Consider the following 14,085-nt stretch of genomic DNA (forward strand, 5'->3'; position numbering starts at 1 on the left):
TGGCGAATGCTGGCATTGCTGAGGGGCAGGATTGATTGAAGTGGCCGGCGGCAGGTACAGCTGAGAAGTGTGGGGGAAGTACAGTGTCACTGTGTACAGGGGCCATGCTTGTGCTGATGATCATGCAGGTTGTAGTTACCAGCATGGGGGTTGTGTGCCCCCCTCCCCCGCTCTCCAGTCGCAGCAGCCTCTCAGGGCATTCACTTACATCTCTCCCGAGTCCCGACTAGCTCAGTAGTTTCCTCTCTTCAGTTATATTTACTGCACTGCATGTTGCCCCGCCCCCAGGTCTCCTGCTGCTCCTCTGTTCTCCTCCTTCTCCTGCTTCTTCTAGCTCTCACAAGTTTCCCAGGTATGCTTCCTTCCCCTACATTCCCAGGTGTGCCTCTTTCCCCTGTATCCCCAGGTGTACCTCTTTCCCCTGTATCCACATGTGTGCCTCTTTCCCCTGTATCCCCAGGTGTGCCTCTTTCCCCTGTATCCCCAGGTGTGCCTCTTTCCCCTGAATCCCCAGGTGTTCCCCTGTATCTCCATGTGTGCCTCTTTCCCCTGTATCTCCATGTGTGCCTCTTTCCCCTGTATCCCCATGTGTGCCTCCTTCCCCTGTATACCCATGTGTTACTCTTTCCCTATATCCCCATGTGTGCCTCTGCTCCTACTTACCCAAGTGAACCTTTCACCTATATCAGCTGTGTTTTTGTCACCCCTCCGTCTGTGCCTCTGCCCCTCAACCCTTCTATGCCGCAGTTCCCTTTCCCATAAGTGCCTCGCTCACTTTCCTATATCTGTACAGTCTGTATATCTTTGGTACTTTCCCCATCTGTGTCTCTGATACTCCCCCCCCCCCTTTCCCCCCTCTGTGACTCTGCCCCCATGCGCCGTGTGCTCCTCTCCCCCTCCATGTGTTCCTGTCTGTCTCTGCTCCTTTCCCCATCTGTACCTCTGCTACCGGCAGTGGCGGGTGCGGGGGGTGCCGCCCGCACCCCGGTGTCACCCTTCAATGGGGTGACACCAAACAAGAGCCGCACTCGCACCTGCTAGGGGGGGATGCGATCAAAACTGAGCCGCGGCGGAGTCTTTTTGTTGCAGGCGGGGGTATATGATTTTGATTCGGCGAGGGTGCGATCGTAACTGCAGTGCTCTATTTGCATTACGATCGCACCCCCGCCGACTCAAAATCATATACCCCCGCCTGCAACAAGAAGACTCCGCCGCGGCTCAGTTTTGATCGCATCCCAATACCCCCCCCCCCCTCCCCCCTGCTGGAAGAGGAGGACTCCGCCGCGGCCGGGTCTGAACGTCATCACGCCGCCGGGATTCTAGGAGGGAGAAGTGTGAGGATGCTCTTGCGGCTTGCTATTCTCCTCACCCGCGCCAGCCACATTTTGCACACTGCCACCGCCCACGTCCTCCGCTGCTCATCTTAGGTACTCTTACCCTGCTTCCCTGTGTCCCTCTCCCTGTCACTGTCCCTGCTGCCAATCTCCCTGGCCCTGAGTTGTGGATCATACTGTGTGGCATATGTGAATTTTGTCTAAATCTACTGTATGTTGTATAATGTGAATTTCGGCTCATACTGTGTGCTATAATGTGAATTTCTGCTCATTCTGTGTGCTATAATGTGAATTTCGGCTCATTCTGTGTGCTATCATGTGATTTTGGCTCATTCTGTGTGCCATCATGTGATTTTCGGCTCATTCTGTGTGCTATAATGTGAATTTCTGCTCATACCGTGTGCTATAATGTGAATTTCGGCTCATTCTGTGTGCTATCATGTGATTTTCGGCTCATTCTGTGTGCTATAATGTGAATTTCTGCTCATACCGTGTGCTATAATGTGAATTTCGGCTCATTCTGTGTGCCATCATGTGATTTTCGGCTCATTCTGTGTGCTATAATGTGAATTTCTGCTCATACCGTGTGCTATAATGTGAATTTCGGCTCATTCTGTGTGCTATCATGTGATTTTCGGCTCATTCTGTGTGCTATAATGTGAATTTCTGCTCATACCGTGTGCTATAATATGAATTTCGGCTCATTCTGTGTGCCATCATGTGATTTTCGGCTAATTCTGTGTGCTATAATGTGAATTTCTGCTCATACCGTGTGCTATCATGTGATTTTCGGCTCATACTGTGTGGTATAACGTCACCCGGCTCCATAGCAGTGCATGCTAATATGGACGAGATTGTCCATATTGGCCTGCATGCATAAGTGACCCAGCACCAATGATGAACGAGTGCGGGGCCGCACATCGTTCATCGCTGGTGCCTACGTACGAGAACGTTCATATCGTGCAGTTATATCGCCTAATGTGTAGGGCCCATTAGCTGTTTATGGACCTAATTCTGGTCGCATTTCATTTTAGCAATAATCGCAATAGAGTGATTTTTGCAAAAATATGCCACGGTAACAGTGTGCATGCAATCAAAGCGCGTTTGCATCCCTGAAGGATGCGACTGCACTTTCATTGACAGCGGCGGGCAGTGCCGTAACTATGTGTGTGTCAGGTGTGCCTGGCACACAGCGCAGTCGCCCTGAGGGCGCAACGGCCCCGATTCCCTAAAGTCAGCAGCTTGTAATGAGTCAAGTTGACTCATTACAAGCCGCCTGTGCCTGAGGAGGAGAGGAGCAGCAGCGGGAGCAGCGGAGAAGGAAGAGGAGGGAGGGGGTGGAGGGAAGGAGCCGCAGCAGCGCTATGTAATTGGTGGCAGCGCTGCTGCAGCTGTCCCTCTCATTCCACATAGGCTGGCTGCCGCTGCTGTGAATGTTGGGATGCGCTTCCCTCATCCCAGCATGCACAGCAGTGGCGGCCAGCCAATGCGGAAGGATATGGACAGCTGCAGCGGCACCGCCAGCAATTACAGTGCACTGCTGCGGCTCCCTCCCTCCTCCCCCTCCCTCCTCTTCCTTCTCCCCTGCACCCGGAGCTGCCAGCAACGAGGAGCCTGACTGAGCCAGCGGAGAAATGGTAAGTATAATCTATTCTGTCTGCCGTAATGTGTAAAAAGAGGACTCTGTCTGCCGTAATGTGTAAAAAGGGGGATGCTGTCTGCCGTAATGTGTAAAAAGGGGGACGCTGTCTGCCGTAATGTGTAAAAAGGGGATGCTGTCTGCCGTAATGTGTAAAAAGGGGCTCTACCTGGTGTAGTGGCGCTACTGTGCGGCGTAATTTGAATAATGGAGACTACTGTGCCGTGTAATATGAATCGTTATTATTTTGTGGCCACACCCCTTCCCATGAAGCCACGCCCCTATATTTTTTGCGTGCAGGTTGGCACCAATGCCCTATTTTGCACACAGCACTAAAATGTCTAATTACGCCACTGGCGGCGGGCATTGGGGGCAGGCGTAGCTGCAAAAGGGGGTCAGAGCTTTTTTGGGGCAGCTACGTGACATCACACGCGCCCACTACAACCCAAAAATTGCCGGTTCATCGCCTGAATACGCAGCCTAGCTACGTCTGCAGGGGGTCATCCTTAGTTTCTGCTTCAGCGATGGGATCTCAATTATTTTGCGATCGCATCGCTGGATGCCAATTAGCATGCTGGACAGCCCCCAGCATGCTGCAGAAACGATTGCAGATACTGCTTTTTAGCAGAATATGCAAACCAACCTGATTAGGGTCCTATGTCACTACTATTGCCATCGCATTCAGTGATATACAGGAATTATGATTTACAAGTAAAACTAGTACAAAAACATTACTAAGGATGTGTGTGGTGTGATATGGGAGGAGGTCCATGGGGGGGTGACACCATGAGTTACCACACCGGGTGACACCAACCCTAGTGACGCCTCTGGGTATATGGTATATTTAGCACAGATGGCTAAATCAAATTGGCTGAGGTGCTAATTAAGTCACCTGTGGCCAAGCATGGATAAACTTAAAACCTGGACCATTGGGGTGCCTTGAAGACCGCATTTGAGAACCTCTGCCTTAAGCATTCCAAATGCCCTTGGCAATTGCTTATATTACCTATAGATAGGTGAGCTGCGAGGTGACCAAAATTTACTGGAAATGGCTGGAAGTTAGTGTTATTGAGATTGATAATACTGTAGGAACAAAAAAAGTGACAAATAACGTGATTTTAACTTTTTTGTATTTTTTTTTAAAAAGAAAAAATACATGGCGTTTAAGCAAAACCACAATGGACTACAAATTAGAACCAAAGCCAACAAAAATGATCCGAAGCTGATCTCTACTTTAAATATGTTAAAAGAAAATTGAGTTATGCTAGATTAGTTCTAGAGATCACAAAGCGAAACATGTCATGTATTTGCATACTGACAAAAAGAAGTCTTTAAACAGGAAATTAAATGTGAGTATCATCTTGAGATGATTAACGAAAATTGTAATTGTCATTTTGATTCTTACATAGGAGAAGAGTAGAGAGTGCTAAACCAATTAGATTACTTTGGTTATTTTGCATGCTTTTTATTGCTTGTATATTCTTAAAAACCTTCCTTCTCTATTGCTAGACATTTAGAGAGTTTTATAGAGAAATCAAATTTAAAAAAAAAAAAATATCTATGCCCATCAATTTACATACCCCCCAACATTTTACACATAAAAATCGGTACAAATTATGAAAGGGGGTATGGCCACAGGTAAAAGGGGCATGGTCACGTCCCATTTCCTATATTTTTTATGGGATTTTGGAGAGTCAAAATTCGGTACAGACCATAAAAAAAAAAAGGTACTGTACCTGGCAAAAAGGTACATTTGGAGTGTATGAACTTAACACACACAACGGTATCAGCCATTTTGTCATCTGTAACAATCTTCATCTTATGAATTCACTAAGAGCTGGTGACTGTACTTTACTTCACCAAAGAAATATGGAGAGCTACAGTTACTCTGGGAAATATATATATAATGGTGAGTGAATATAGCCATCTTACACACTGTAATAAATGGCTTCTTGCTTTAGGAATTCCAAAACACGTGGATGGTGGGTGTGGTTCGACATGAGTTGGTTGACATACATTGGGTCGACCACGTTTGGTCCACATGCATTAGGTCGACATGGTCATTAGGTTGACATTTGCTACTTTTTTTGGTGTTGTTTTCTTCGAAAAGTGACGGGGATCCCCAAATAGTGCACCGTGACCCCTCACATGGCTCTCTTCACTTGCCATGCTTCGGGCACGGAGCCCCGCTGCGCTCGGCACAGGTTACCGTTCCCAATTGAAGTCAACATGGATCGTTAAGTATGAAAAAGGTTAAAAAAATAAAAAATTGCGAAAAACTCATGTCGACCTTTTTCCATGTCAATCTAATAACCATGTCGGCCTAGTGACCGTGTCGACCTAATGCATGTCGACCAAACGTGGTCGACCCAATGTATGTCGACCTAATTCATGTCGACCTAATGACCGACATCTGTGGAGGGAATGCTTGTCGACTCTAATTATACCACACGTATCTACTCTCCTGGAACATCCAGAAGAATCCTGAATCTCGAGTGGTACACCCAGAAGCCCAGAAAAGTAGTCAAGATTGTTTCAGGCCCCTTACTCTGATTTAGTAATTTAAGAGTGGTGACTGTGCTACATGTAAAAATGACTGAGCAATGCAAGATTGTAGGGCGAAGGGGGGTGCGCCATAGGGGATAGTGCGCCCGGACCCCTCTGTCAGGGAGCCCCTTTGTCGGAGCACTTAGACATCACTGGCTCTCCCTCTTTTGCAGAAGCAGAACCAGGTAGCCAGAATGCAAGCAGGACAATGGGGGTCATTCCGACCCATTCGCACGCAACAGTTCATCGCTGCGGTGCAAGCGGGTTGGAAATGCGCATGCGTGGTGCCCACAATGCGCACGTGCGTCATTGCCCGGCGACAGAAGTCGCCGGGCAATGACCAGAAGAAAGAAGAAAGTGATCGCTGGTGCGATCGCAAGAAGATTGACAGCGGGGAGGCGTTCCGGGGCGGATACTCACCATTTTCCGGGCGTGGAGATCCGAACACAGGCATGTCCAGGCGTTTGGAGGGCGGTTGTCTGACGTCAATTCCGGGACCATCATCGCTGGATCCATCACACAGGGTAAGTAACTGCAGGGCTGGTCTTGTTCTGCACAAAACTTTTTTAGCATAGCAGGGCTGCACAAGAGATCACAGCCCTGCTATGCTAAAATACACTCCCCCATAGGCGGAGATTAGTTGATCGCACGAGCAGCAAAAAGTTGCTACGTTCGATCAACTCGGAATGACCCCCAATATGGAGTGCAGAGACACAGACGTATCAGGTTTCATAAGCTACCGATAGAGCTTCCTGAACAGAGGAGAGATGGGGGGGGGGGGGGGGGAGAGTGTGAGTGACCCAGGGATCCCAGGTTCTCCTCCTCCCCACATGGGGTCTGGGTCCTGTGTAACCTGTTATCTATCCCAGTGTGTAAGTAGTACTGAGTATGCTACTATTCTTGCATGTGATAGGATAAATTCTAGATTTTATTCTTCTACAGTATGTGTATTTTAAGGTTAAGTTGTCTTTGTTCCACTACAAGAAAACTTTATAAAACAGTTGTCTCTTAATTAGGTGGAGCTATAAACCGTACCCAGGAATTACTGAACTATTAGTTTAAATCTGATATACACCATTGGTTTAATATACACAATCCATACCTCTCACCATGACCCCTTATGCTGGGGCCACACATAGCGGCCAAGCAGGTCCCGCTGAACGGGACCCGCTTGGCTGGGAGGGGGGGTTCTGTGTGCACACAGATCCTGTTCTGTGGGATCCCGCAGAACAGGATCCGGCTAGTGACACACGGGATTTCAATGGAACACAGTGCGGCCGTGCCGCACTGTGTGAACACTTACATTGAAATGTATGTGTTCTCATTGAAATCCCGCCGTCCTGTCATCTGGCCCAACCACAGCGTGCTGCGGTTAGACCCGGCGGCGACGGGACTGCCGCACATGTGTGGACGTCTGCATAGTCGCCCATGTGCAGTCTCCTTGCGGCCAAGCGGGTCCCGCTGAACGGGAACCGCTTGGCCGTTATGTGTGGTCCCAGCCTTACAAGAGGGATAAAATGCTTTCTGCCTGGACTTCCCTCATAATTTATGATTGCCATCACCTGTGTTGAATCACCTTTCTTACCAATTAAATAGTTCCACACAGGTGATGCGGTAGAAAGCATTTTGCACAATTTAATATGCACCCCCACATCCACCAGCACCCCCCACCCCCCCTGTCTTAAGGTCCCAGGGCATCTTAATACGGCCCTGTGACTGAGGCGAATCTGGAATGACTGGCTGTGCGTCTGGGTAACAGAAATCCCTGCCTTGCTGAGAGTGCCTGATTGTTGCTTATTCTGTTTTCATCAAAATATAATTCCCCTTTTGTTTTTAATAGCAAGCAGCAGCGGCTCTTACCTTGTTTGAGGAGTAGGGCTGCAGCTGGCAATGCTGCCAGGTCTCCCCTTCCTTGTCCCTGCCACTGCCTGGGTCCCGGCATCATTGCTATGTACTGTTCACAGACGCCGAGACCCGTGCATGCACAGCAGCTGCGACAGTACTACGCATGCACAAAACCACGGCTTCTACAGACTGCATCGGCTGCAGCCTATAGAAGCCGACTAGGGTTGATGAGGGAGGGAGCTGGCTTACTAGAGGAAGCTAGCTTTCTGCCTATTGCAGCCTGGTCTGGCAGTCCCGGAGGTTGGAAACACCTCCCAATGGGACTGCCTGTAGTGTCTGTGACTGGCAGGTAGGATTTATAATAGGGAGCGTCTGCCAGTCACTTTGACGCTAGTTCAGTCTCACAGACTGCATCTGGCTTCAGTGGAGGATTTTACCTGGGGGGGGGGTGGATTTGGGCTGCAGGCTGCAGCCCATAGGTAAAAAATTACACTGATAGCAGGTAACACTTTTTTATTAAATTTACTGTAGGGGTTGTGTGTGAGGAGAGATGTCCTCTCTGTATAGGACAAAGAAATTGGAAATGGGTTGAACCTTTTAGATTGGAAATTTCAAAAAGTGGCTTGTATCTACTTTTCACTGTGAATTAATTGGGATGTGCATTACGGCACTTAAATCTTTTATCTTCAAACAGAGACATGTTTAGTTCAGCCGGAAAGAAGCTACATTGCCAAATTCAACTTTGCCGATAGCAGTGCAATGCTCTGGAATTATCCTCATGTTAATTATAATAATTTAAAAGTCCAAGTAAATGACACAAGCGCATTAGCAGAGAGATGTGCTCTCATGACAATCTGGCTATATTTATTTAATGCTCCCACATTTATACGACTCATTAACATTTTCAACTCCTGGATTATGTATGAACTTTGCACGAATAAGCATTTCACAGGACTTTTAATAGGCACACAATGGCCTTCTGTTATCATACATCAATCAGTTTTCTGTGGTAATTGTTATGCTAAATTTCCAAACCTGCATTTTAAAATGAGAGTTGTAAATGTTCATCAAAATAGTTAATGTTAATAGCTTTTTAAATCCCTACCAATATTGTGTGCTTTTTGTGTGTACTTTCTTAGCATGTCTTCATCTTCTTAAAGGTCATTTTTAAACAGGAACTAATCTATTTAATCTATTTAAGCAACATCAAAATGTGGCTCCTACTAATCCCTCCCAAAGGCGGATTTACACCTCATGGGGCCCTAAGCAATACACCGATTTCGGGGCGCCCTCTTCCTCAAACAATCCTCAATGTGTTCCCCACCAATTGTAGCAGACAGGTACCTGCTCATTATGCTCCCCAATCTGTCCCCCGCCGTTTATAGCAGGCGGAAGGTAGTTGTACTAGTGTATTTATTATTATTTATTACCATATATTTATATAGCGCAAACATATTCCGCAGCGCTTTACAGAGAGCAGTTGGCCATTCACATCAGTCCCTGCCCCAGTGGAGCTTACAACCTATATTCCCTACCACATGTACAGTACACACACATTTACACTAGGGTTAATGTTGTTGGGAACCAATTAACCTATCAGTATATTTTTGGATTGTGGGAGGAAACCGGAGTACCCGGAGGAAACTATGGGGAGAATATACAAACTCCACACAGGGCCATGGTGGGAATTAAACCCATAAGCTGAGTGTTGCGAGGCAGTAATGGTAACCAGTAAACTGTCCGTGCTGCCCTTAAAATCACACTGTAGGCACTGTGCACAGGCAGACGCAGGCAACTGGCAGCTACCTAGTCTTTGACAGCCTGCCGGGAGTGTTCAGCCAGTCCAGCACTCAGACATTTTCAGCGGAAATCAAAGATGCCCTCCCGACTCCATGGTCTTTCAGCGAGCCCCATGGGATCCGTCAGACCCTTGCAGCTGCTTTGGTTGCATAATGATAAATCCACTACTGCACAGTGGTGAGTATGCTAACTTGAATGTAAGACCTCGCATAACAGAGTAACACTAAAAGCACTGATACATAGTTAATACAGTCACTGAGGGGTGCAATAATGGATTATTATAAGGGATGGGGCACCTGCTAATAGGGGATGGGGGAAGTGCAACAATCAGTGGGGGGGGGGCACTGATATATAATGCAGACACCCATACCATATAATTTATAATTATACCAAATTACATTAGTGTTGAATGCATTATATATGAGCGCCTCTCCCCTATTATTGATTGCAGCAGCCTAGTAGGCCCCCATCCCTTACAATACCCATTATTATACCTCTCAGTCAGTGTGACTGTAATTATTATATATCAGTGCCCCACTGTTTGTAGCAGGCATCTCTCATACGCGGTAGCACTTAATATAGAGTATTATACATATTGATAATATCACCAGTCAGTGTGTGCCTCCTCCCCAGCCATGATTGTAGCAGGTGGGTGTTAGACTCTGTGCTTAAAATAACACTGTCCATCCCCCACCCATCCACCACTCCCACCTGATTGGAATTTGAAGTACTGTAGATGGAGGTTATATAAAATAAAATAAAAATTACTGTAAGAAAGTACAGTGAAAGACCTCATGGTTTTTTTTGTGCACATTTCGGTTCCCCTCTGTAAGCATCTGACATCATACACACGTGTATCATGATGGGTCACACGCATAGCCAGATTAAGGGTGGGGTGTAGGTAATCCTGTACCCCAGGCCCCCCTCTGGCAGGGATTCCCCCTGCCAGTGCACACTGTCATCACTAGCTCTCACTCTTGTGCAGCATCAGAACCAGGCAGCCAGAATGTGAGAAGGACAGTATGCAGGGCAGACAGAAATACAGAAGTATGTAGCTTATCTAGGTCTAGGCTCTCCCAGGTGCTGATTGACCTATTGTGGTCTTATTAATACAGATTTTTTTGTAGTGGTCTGAGTGAAATAGATGGAGTACTAACTGTGTCTACATCTTTTCAATCCACTCTAAATGTAGATGGACCAGAACATATATTATTTCTCTTACGTCCTAGAGGATGCTGGGGTCCATGGGGTATAGACGGTTCTGCAGGAGCCTTCGGTTTAAGACTTTTCAACAGTGTGAACTGGCTCCCACCCTCTATGCCCCTCCTCCAGACCTCAGTTTAGAAAATGTGCCCAGGAGACTGGATGCACACTAGTGGAGCTCTACAGAGCTTTGCTGGAAAAATACTTTCTTAGGTTTTTTATTTTACAGGGAAGCTGCTGGCAACAACTTCCCTGCTTCGTGGGATTTAGGGGGGGGAGTAGGAACCAACTTCTCAATTAGTTAATGGTTCTGCTTCCGTTGACATGACACCATTAGCTCCTGAAGGGTACTGAACACAGCCCAAGCCTGGCCAGCGTTCACTCCCACAGCACTGCCGCCACCCCCTAACAGAGATAGAAGTCAGAAGGCTGGTGAGTATATTACCGGAGTCCTGCAGAGAGGGGATCCTCCGGTCATCATTGGCGGCATACAGGTATACGCGCAGCGCTGCGCGCCATGTCTCTCAGCACAAGGGTGCCGAGCGTGGGGGGGGGGGGGGGGTGCGCTCTGAGGGCATGTTTTAAAACCTTACTCTCACTGGCAAAATGGGTACATACATGTACAGCCACTGATGTGCCATTCTCAGCCAGTACAAATATTACATTGCTGAGGCTGAAGGGCGGGGCTTCTCCTCAGACTTGCCAGAACACTCACTGGGTGCCATTTTCTCCTGCAGAGACTCCAGTGTGAAGCTCCTGAACGCTGTTTCTCCTCATAACAACGCTGATACAAGTACAGGGTGTTATAGAAGGGGCAGAGAGTGTTCATTATACACTGCTCAAAAAAATAAAGGGAACACTAAAATAACACATCCTAGATCTGAATGAATGAAATATTCTTATTAAATGCTTTGTTCCTTACATAGTTGAATGTGCTGACAACAAAATCACACAAAAATGATCAATGGAAATCAAATTTATTAACCCATGGAGGTCTGGATTTGGAGTCACCCTCAAAATTAAAGTGGAAAAACACACTACAGGCTGATCCAACTTTGATGTAATGTCCTTAAAACAAGTCAAAATGAGGCTCAGTAGTGTGTGTGGCCTCCACGTGCCTGTATGACCTCCCTACAACCCACACAAGTGGCTCAGGTAGTGTAGCTCATCCAGGATGGCACATCAGTGCGAGCTGTGGCAAGAAGATTTGCTGTGTCTGTCAGCGTAGTGTCCAGAGCATGGAGGCGCTACCAGGAGACAGGCCAGTACATCAGAAGGTGTGGAGGAGGCCGTAGGAGGGCAACAACCCAGCAGCAGGACCGCTAACTCCGCCTTTGTGCAAGGAGGAACAAGAGGAGCACTGCCAGAGCCCTGCAAAATGACCTCCAGCAAGCCACAAATGTGCATGTGTCTACTCAAACGATCAGAAACAGACTCCATGAGGGTGGTATGAGGGCCCGACGTCCACAGGTGGGGGTTGTGCTTACACCTCAACACCGTGCAGGACGTTTGGCATTTGACAGAGAACACCAAGATTGGCAAATTCGCCACTGGCGCCCTGTGCTCTTCACAGATGAAAGCAGGTTCTCACTAAGCACATGTGACAGACGTGACAGAGTTTGGAGACGCCAAGGAGAATGTTCTGCTGCCTGCAACATCCTCCAGCATGACCGGTTTGGCTGTGGGTCAGTAATGGTGTGGGGTGGCATTTCTTTGGGGGGCCGCACAGCCCTCCATGTGCTCGCCAGAGGTAGCCTGGCTGCCATTAGGTACCGAGATGAGATCCTAAAACCCCTTGTGAGACAATATGCTGGTGCGGTTGGCCCTGGGTTCCTCCTAATGCAAGACAATGCTAGACCTCATGTTGCTGGAGTGTGTCAGCAGTTCCTGCAAGACGAAGGCATTGATGCTATGGACTGGCCCGCCCGTTCCCCAGACCTGAATCCAATTGAGCACATCTGGGACATCATGTCTCGCTCCATCCACCAATGCCACGTTGCACCACAGACTGTCCAGGAGTTGGCGGATGCTTTAGTACAGGTCTGGGAGGAGATCCCTCAGGAGACCATCTGCCACCTCATCAGGAGCATGCCCAGACGTTGTAGGGAGGTCATACAGGCACGTGGAGGCCACACACACTACTGAGCCTCATTTTAACTTTTTTTAAGGACATTACATCAAATTTGGATCAGCCTGTATTTTCCACTTTAATTTTGAGGGTGACTCCAAATCCAGACCTCCATGGGTTAATACATTTGATTTCTATTGATAATTTTTGTGTGATTTTGTTGTCAGCACATTCAACTATGTAAAGAACAAAGTATTTAATAAGAATATTTCATTCATTCAGATCTAGGATGTGTTATTTTAGTGTTCCCTTTATTTTTTGGAGCAGTGTAATCAGGTCTGTGTGCCTATTATTGGTATATGCGCTGTAAGTGGGTAATATTTCCACAATTCACAATAATGCGCAGTGTGTGGACTGGCAAATCCCTCTGTGTCTCTCTGACAGACTTTAGTGTGGGTCTGTCCCCAATAGCTCCCCTGTGATAGTGTGTGTGTGTGTGTGTGTGTGTGTGTGTGTGTGTGTGTGTGTGTGTGTGTGTGTGTGTGTACAAGTGTGTAACATGTAAGACATTGGGGAGGGTTCTTCCCAGGAAGAACCCATTTTAGATACACAAGAGGGTAATATGGGGCCCTTCTCTCTCAGAAGGAGCCAGAGTGGATGAGAATGTTGCAAAAGAATATGTCAATGCTTGCAAAGAAATTCTCTGAGTCTGAACAGCAGACTAAATTTTGGAGGCAGTCTGTGGAGGATGCACTGTTTACTGACCCCTCCATATCATCCATTCGGGTCCCATCCAGTTCCCAGAAAAGGTCTCTGGCCCAAATAATGCAAGGCAACACAGACACAGATTCCGACTCTGACGTCGACACTGGGGATTTGAGAGGGGTAGACCCCAAATTAGCCAAAAGCATACAATGTATGATAGTTGCTATAAAGGAAGTGTTGGAGTTTCCTGAAGCAACACTGGTCCCTGAGGAAAAGGATTAAATTAAATTAAATAAAAAGCAGGTAGTGACTTTTCCTCCGTCAAAGGATTTGAATGTGTTCTTTGAAGACTCCTGGGCGAACCCAGAGAAGAAATTTACCCTTCCCAGAAGGATACGTGTAGCGTACCCTTTCCCTGAGGAAGATAGGCACAAATGGGAGACTCACCCAATGATAGACACCTCAGTTTCTCGGCTGTCCCCTGGTTCAGCCCCTTTAAAAGAACCAGCTGACCGTAAATTAGAAACAACCCTGAAATCCATATATACGGCTAACGGAACGGTGCTCAGGCCCACCATTGCTTGTGCGTGGGTGGGTAACGCTGTGGAAAAATGGTCTGACAACTTGTTTGTTAACATAGAAACAGTTGACAGGGATGAAATAGTCCTAACTCTCGGCCATATCAAAGATGCTGCAGGTTACTTAGTTGAAGCTATGAAGGATATTGGGTTGCTGAGTTCAAAATCCTCCGCTATGGCGATTTCAGCCCGCAGGGCGCTGTGGATCCGCCAATGGAATGCTGATGCAGAATCAAAAAAGAACATTGAGGCACAATGGAGAAGACCTCTTTGGAGACAAGCTGGATGCCATGATTTCAACAACTACATCAGGCAAGTCAGCATTTCTGCCTTCCGCAGCTGCTCCACCTAGGAAAGGATTTCATT

Source organism: Pseudophryne corroboree, chromosome 1 (genome assembly GCF_028390025.1).
Source record: "Pseudophryne corroboree isolate aPseCor3 chromosome 1, aPseCor3.hap2, whole genome shotgun sequence".
Classification (NCBI taxonomy): domain Eukaryota; kingdom Metazoa; phylum Chordata; class Amphibia; order Anura; family Myobatrachidae; genus Pseudophryne; species Pseudophryne corroboree.